The sequence below is a fragment of the Piliocolobus tephrosceles genome, chromosome 4 (assembly GCF_002776525.5).
Source record: "Piliocolobus tephrosceles isolate RC106 chromosome 4, ASM277652v3, whole genome shotgun sequence".
Lineage (NCBI taxonomy): Eukaryota > Metazoa > Chordata > Mammalia > Primates > Cercopithecidae > Piliocolobus > Piliocolobus tephrosceles.
Window position 1 is genome coordinate 178841890 of NC_045437.1, and position 7554 is coordinate 178849443.

The following is a 7554-nucleotide window of genomic DNA, read 5'->3' on the forward strand; positions in this document are numbered from 1 at the left end:
CCCCCCTGACATACACCAGGGCTTCTAGAAATCAGGTGGCTGCTCCCTTTATTTATTCCGCTTTTTTCCCTTTTCAGGAGACGATAATTATTCAGATCATCGCGGTGATTTACTTGGTAATCAGAGCCGCTCGATGCGGTGGCCGCGGAGCCGAGACAGACGAGCATTGCCTAGGAGGACGGGCCGGGGGCTCAGCCCCCCTCCCTCCCACCTGCCCGGCCTTTGTTCTCTTCGAGGTCTGCACCCGCGCTGCCTGGCGGGCAGTGGAGGCGCCCACCCGCGCGGACATGGCAGCAAGCTCGGGGTCTTGGGAATGAGTGTGCACATGCGTGTGCCCGGGGGGAGGGGAGTTTGGGGTCTCATGTGTTGCTGGGTGGCTGACTTGAGAATGATGGAGTACCTGTGTGCATGTTTGGGGCTGGTAGTGGTGGTGGTTGGGAGTGTACCAACGCATGAGCATTGCGGTCAGGTGTGTAATTGGAATGTGTGCACCTGTGTGATTACCGGGGGCCTAGGGTACATCTGTCTCTGCAGGCTTGTTCAGAAGTGCAATGGGCAGATGCCCAAATATGTGTATTTTAGGCACATAGCGGGGAGGAGAAGAGAGTGGAAGCTCCTGCGCTGAAGCTGTCTGAGGTGATCATGGAATCATGGATGTGGCAAGGGTGGGTTCTAGCTCAGTCTCTCCGACCCTGTCTGGTTGGGGAGGTGGCCTGGGGGCGGCGGAGTGTGAATCAGCTCAGATCCAAATGCCGAGTTCTCCTGGGTCAGTGCTGGGGCCCCGGGGGTCACGTGAATACAGATGTGGCTCCGTTCACAGGCTGTGTTCACACGTGTCCGCAGACCTTCGCCCCCTCCCGCCCGCGGGCTGGCGCAGTGACGGTGACCTCATTACCGCCTCCGCAAAGGCCCCTTGAAATCCCTGCGCCGTCGCATTTGGCTGCTCAAAGTGATGGGAACGGCCTGCGCTTCCTGATCAATCGCTTAAAATTCAGGGTCGGCTCGCTCGCGGGAGAGGGCTGCCTGCCAGCCCCGCGCACCGCGCTCTGCCGCCTCCCCCTACACCCCCTCCTTGCTTTGGGGGGGGCAATGCTGTCGTATTGGAAAACATCCCCGCGCTGGCTGGGGGGCCCGGTGGGGCCAGCGCTGGAAGCCGTTCCACTCGAGCAGATGGCTGTGAAACTTTGGCGGCGAGATAAATTGGGTCTGACGGCGTGAGGCCGGCTCACAGATGGGCGGGATTCTCACGCCGGCCCCCACGTCCGGCCGGGCTGCGGGCAGGGCCGACACCGCTCAGAGCCCCCTTTGGGCACCCGCCTCGCCAGCACAAGCCTTCAGGAGGCCACCCATCCGGCAACAGCCTTCCTCAGCCGAAGGCAGCCTCCACCACATTCCTTCCGGCCCCAGATCTCCCCAGGGACGAGCCCAGAGGGAGGGACAGCCCCCACTCCCAGCCCGGTCACCTCCGCCAAGCTGGCAGCTGGGCTTTCCCCCTCCTCTGCCATCCGCAGAGGCCTGAAGCGTGAAGGTTAACAGCTGGGGGGGAGGCTGCGCCTCCCTCTCTCACCCCCGCTCTGCTGCAGCCCCGCCTACCTGCCAGCCCGGGGGATGTCGTAAACAGGGCTGTGAGGTGTGTGTGTGTGCGGGGGGTTGGGGGGTGACTGAAGGGGGGGAGAGAAGAGAGAGTCAGACAGACAAAGGGAGGAACGAAAATGAGCAAGAGGCGAGCGGAGACCCGAGCAGAGACTGAGGGACAGAGACAGCTAGAGGCAGAGAGAGGCAGAGAAAGAAATGGAGATGTGGAGATAGACACGGAGACACCCAGAGAGAGAAGGGAGGGAGGAGGAACCTCAGAGCCAGAGAGGAGACACACAATGAAAGCGGGAGGAGGGCGAAGGACGGGGCGAGGGGACACGATACTGGCAGAAACGCAGAGCTGCGGACGACCGTGGAGGGTGGGGACGAGCCGAGGTTGGGAGCAGGGTGCGACCCTGAGCTACCCTCACCCCCGCTACCAGAGCTGGAAGCCAGAGCGAGGGAGCGTCGTTGCCCCTGGGTGCGCCCTCCATCGCTACGCCACTTGCCCGCCTCGGTTTCCCCTAGAGCGCTAGATGAAGGAAATGGCGGGGTGGGGGAGCTGTGGGGGTCGGTGGGTGCTGCGCGGCCATCACACTGCAGCAAAGCCAGCCTGTCTCGCAGCCTCCCTCGCGCATCAGTCCAGCGGGCAGATATCGATCTGGCCCAGCCAAGCTCTACACTCGCGGCCTGCAGCCCGTTCCGTGGCGGTCCTACAAAGAAAGGGTGGCTCACTTATCGGGCCTCCCCGCGGGGGATTCTGCACCAGAATAACGCCCCCGGGACCAGGGTCAGGGCGGCGAACTCGCCCCCGCCTGTCCCAGCGCGGTCCCATTCGGCAGGCCCAGGTACCCTGCGGCTGGGAGAAGGCTGGGGTGACCCCCAGCCCCGCCTCCTGCAGGGCGCGCAAGGCCAGAGGAAAAAATCTTCGCTGAGTTGATGAAGTTGAAGTTTCGTTCAGGGCATGAAGGAGACAGCCAATCAGAGGGCCGTTATTTACATAGGCTCTCTGATTGGCTCTCACGTTGCCTCTTTAGAATGTTACTTTGAGACTTTCACAGAAACGAAAAGTCCCCCGCTGGGGGTGGGGGAAGGCTCAGACCCTCCAAGGTTTCATGTAGGGCTCCCCAGGCCAAGCTTTGAGGGAAGATGGGGAGCTTAGATACAGTTTTGTCCAGCTCTCACGATACAAATCACCAACTTGAGTCTGGAGGGACAGAGAGGTGGAGCTTGGCCTGGATCCAGGAGATGAGTTCGGCCTAGCGCTCTGCAGTGGGCCCACCACCCCTGACACCTAGATGTGTGGTCACCTTGGCCGTGGGGAGGAGGGGCGTGGTCCTGGCAGCCCCTCTCATCCAATAGCGAGAGAGGGGCTGATTCAATGGTTTGAGGGAGCAGGAGCAGGGAAACCTGGCGGTGCCAGTCTTGTTTGTGACCGGACAGTGTGGGTGGTATCGCCATGTTGGAAACCCAGCAAATAATGCAGCCCCAGAGGCACGCCAGGCTGACCCTGAGGTCATGTTTCACTTGACAGCCTGCGCCGGCACACGTGAATACAGGAGAGCCCAGTGACAGGACGGAGCCTCGGGGCCTCGAGGAGTGGGTTTGCTCTGCAGGGAGTGGCACTGGGCAACCCGAAGCAGCTTCGCACTGCCCTGCATCCGCACTCCCAGGTCCAGCAGACACTGAGTCACTCTTGGGGATGGGGGCAAAGTCAAGAGATTGGCAGCTAGGGGCAGAGAAGTTCTCTCAGAAGGCCTCCACCCTGCCTTCCCCACTGAGTCGGCCCCGCCCACCCATGCTGGGAAAAGGCAACCCCCTGGGGTTGCCACTCGAAAATCCTGCCTGGTCTCCTGGCCCACACTTCTCCCCAGGGGCTCAGCATAGATGACTCAGGACTTGGAGTGGGGCTGTTAAGGGGCAAATGTGGTGGTAGGGGGGCCTGAGTGTGTGGCTGAGGCTGGAAAGTCCCTCCACCATCTGCCTGTAGCAAATTGAGGGGCAGGTAGGAGAATTCACTCTAGTGGGGTTCTAACCCTGCCCCAATTCTTTCACAGTGACACAGTCTGGAGACCCAGCTCTGTCACTCAACTCTACATAGCCTTCACCCAGAGCCTGACAATGTCTATGAAGGAGAGGCTACGCCTGTGAGTCCTTGCGTGCCAGCAGCTGGCCTTGTGACATGCCCCTGTGGGACCTTGGGTTGCAGTATCAAGTGCTAGGGCAAACACACATTGTTCGCAGAAGACCCAAGGACCCCACAGCCAGTGCAGGACATCTAAGAGACTCCACCACCTGCCAATCCCCAGAACTTACCCTGCTAATGAACCAAACTTGCTGTGTGACTTGGAGTGCAGCTCACACATCTCTGGGCCTCAAACTTCTCTGTAAAACCATGCCCTCCTGAATGTACCATTCCCAGTGGTGGCAGCTGCAGAGAAATCATAATAGCAGGGGCAGGGTCCAAGAAGGGCCTGAGAAGCTGGTTCAGCCTGTGGTCTGGGAGCCAAGTGGGGCAGGGACAAGATTGCCAAGTCCCACGGTTCTCACCAATTCTCATAATCTCATCTCTCCTCTTGTCTTCCTGCCTGCCTCATAAGTAGCAGGAGGCTGGGCTGGGTCTGGGGCAGGAATGGGGAGCTGCATGTGTGCATTTGTGTGTGTGTGTGTACACACACATGGGGAGGGTGTGAGAGCCTTCCCCCCACCCCCGCCACTGCCACCATCGTGCTCTGAGAAGCTGAGATAATCCCTCGCCATCTGTCTTGTGTTGCTAACCCACTCAGCCGGACAGCTGCCCAGGCCACAGCTCTACAGGCAAGCAGGCAGGGGAATGAGGGGTACGGGGGGAGCCAGCCAACTCTGAGGACCAGGCAGCAGGGACGCTCAGTCCTCCCATACCAGAACACCCCCGCTCTAGAAAGGGAAAGTCAAGTCAGAGAGGGGACAGGCAGGACTTCCCCCATTCCTGCTTCTGAACCTGGGAAGGAGTGGAGGAGTGAAGACCACTCCCTGGTGTGGGGGTTGGAGGCCAAGCCTCCCAGAATGCAGGAAGGTGAACAGGATCACTGTCTAGCTTATGTTCTCATGAGCCCACACAGATCACTGTGATGGGAGGGGTACAGTAGGACAAGTCAGGCCCTCTGGACCCAGGGAAGGGAAGAAGGGGTCATCTCATCCTTCCCCAGCCTCCAGACAGGCCAGTGTCCCAGGCCTCCCCAGTGGTCAACTTCCCAGAGCCAGGAGGAGAAGGCAGGCTTCTAGGATTTTGGGCAGGTAATGCTTAGTGTACAGGCCCATTGTTCTGATGAGAAAACTGAGGCTCAGAGAGCGAAATGACTTGCCCCAGCTCACCCCATGAGTGGAGAAGCTGGGACTTGGACCAGACACCAGGCTCCAGCAGCCCTAGCTCTGTAGCCAGTTCTATCTGCCTGCTCCCCATCATCAAGTCCCTCACCCTGCCTCACCTTCCCAACCTGTGGCTCTTCGGTCCTGGGGCTCTGATGTTCTGTCAGCGGAAGCCCAGCGACCAGACTCTCAGCGGTATGGTCCCAATGCAGTCCAGGGGATTTCAGCCATGACAAGCAGAGCCTGAGGAAGGATGAAACCGTGCACTCAGTGTGGGCTCCCACCCGCCACCCCCTCCCTGTCAATCATCTTTCACCTCTCCCACACAATTAGCATGCTTCCACACACATACACTCTCAAATACAGATCGTACGCACTCATGTGATCACACAGGTCCTCACTCACAAAAAGACAGATAAACAGTCACACCTACAGGGCTTGAAAACATACAATCTTACGGATACAAAGGCAAACTCAGACAGCCTCTCACCTTCTCACACCAACACACAGACCCCAACACTCACACCGAACATACATTCCACCCCCACAACCTCCACACACTGTAGGCTCCCAGTTCCTAAATCTCACCAGCTCCCAACCTCCCAGGTACTCCATCTTACCCCACATGAAGCAGTAACCCTCCAGGGCCAGTACATTGGTAGGAAGGGGGACCAGAGAGAGGTCTGCTCTGTCCTTCCAGCCTATGGGTTAGGGCCCTCCAGTAAGGTGCTGGTGAGCCCCCGTACCCTCCCCATCCCCCAAGACTTTGGAGAACTTCTACCTGGCCACAGATCCAAGAGAACAGTCCTCACCTCTTGCCCACAGGGGCTCACAGCTCTCCTAGGCCCAGGAGGAGGACAGGGACTGGGGGAGGCAACTGCCTCTCTTCTGAGGGTCTCAGCTTGCTGGGAAATGGCACATACCCAAATAACCTGACAGTATTCTGAGCCCCCACAGGACCACAGACTCCAACTCCTGTTCATGATCCAACCACTATATACCCTTCTTCCTAAATTGCTGCTTCTCTGCCTTTTCCCCACTCCAACCAGCCCTTAAGGGACCCTGGAAGCAAAGGTGAACTGACACCCTCCCACTCCAGGCTGGAATTTTGCTCTCAGATCACTGTGTTCTCTTGAGCCAGAGGGAGCTCCTCCCTGAGCCCGGCTCTCCCGCAGCTAAGGAAAGCCCAGGCGCCAGATACACTCACACACTCATTCACACACAACGTGGCACACTCACACCTGCCCTCACACAGATGCTCCCCTGCATACATCCTCGCGCACCCTCACAGCCACACTCACACACACACACTGTCCCATCCTCCTGCTCTCACACGCTCACTGTCACTCTCATGCTCAGCCACACCTCACCCTATCACACTCGTGGCTCTACCTGAGCAGGCCAAAGCTCGGGGGCCCTGAGGTCCATAGATCACTGGCAGAGGCTCAGAGGCTGGTGTTGACAGCCCGGTTGTGCAGGGAGAGGGGAAGGGCTGCCACTGAGGCCTGGAGGGTCTTGAATAATTCAGAGTGGTGGTGGCAGTGGTGACCGCGGCCTGTCAGCTGCAAGGAAAGGCTGGTGGCTAGATTGTTCTGGGAAGCTCGCTCCCAGTGGTTTGAGGAGAGTCAGCCCAGTTTGAGGGCTCACCAAACACACAGAGCACTTTTCCCACATGCTTTCAATGAACATCCTCACATGGGCCTGCACAGCAGGCATCATGGCCCCATTTTCCAGGTGAAGAAACTGAGGCTTTCATGAGGGAGAACTCACAGCCATAAAGTAGAGGCCTCCAGACTCCCACTCACACTCCTGTCCCCCATACCCACACACATCCTGGAGACAGCTTCCTCTGGTCATCGTGCCCAGATTACAATGAGAGATGCCAGCCATCTGAGGACACTCTGGAATGTGATGCTGTGGCCTGAATTCACGAAGCATCTGGCTCAGGGCCTGCACATAGTAGGCGCTCAGTTGCTGCCTGCCAAATGAGGGCATTGTGCAGAGGCAGCACGGAGTAGCCCGGGGCCATACCTCTGCCTCTTACTCAAGTTGCTAAACCTCTCTGAGCCTCAGTTTCCTCATCTATAAGATGGGCACTAAGTGTATTGGCCTCATGGGATGTTGGTGAGGACTAACCGGGAAAACACACCTAAGCCAGTTAACCTGGGTCTGGTCTGTAAGAAGGGCTCCACATTGCACCTAAATTGTGATGCGGATATCCTTGCCACAAAGAGAGACAGCCACAAAGTGGTGGTCTGCACATACCCGTACTCTCTGCCTGGGGCATACTCTTTTTTTTTTTTTCTTTTTTTTTGAGACGGAGTCTTGCTCTGTCGCCCAGTATGGAGTGCAGTGGCCGGATCTCAGCTCACTGCAAGCTCCGCCTCCTGGGTTCACGCCATTCTCCTGCCTCAGCCTCCCGAGTAGCTGGGACTACAGGCGCCCGCCACTGCGCCCGGCTAGTTTTTTTTGTATTTTTTAGTAGAGACGGGGTTTCACCATGTTAGCCAGGATGGTCTCGATCTCCTGACCTCGTGATCCGCCTGTCTCGGCCTCCCAAAGTGCCGGGATTACAGGCTTGAGCCACTGCGCCCGGCCTGGGGCATACTCTTTACTGTCCTTTGCTGCTGT

General features: G+C 58.4%; 1 long non-coding RNA gene across 1 annotated transcript; it reads right to left on the minus strand.

Annotated features, from left to right (window-relative positions):
- Positions 1–45: 45 nt before the first annotated feature.
- Positions 46–6423, minus strand: LOC113224868. Its single transcript, XR_003309462.1, has 4 exons — positions 6316–6423; positions 5043–5166; positions 3892–4006; positions 46–2288 (listed from the first exon to the last, which is right to left on the minus strand). It is a non-coding gene; the product is annotated as an uncharacterized LOC113224868 (long non-coding RNA).
- Between the last annotated feature and the right edge of the window lie 1131 nt (positions 6424–7554).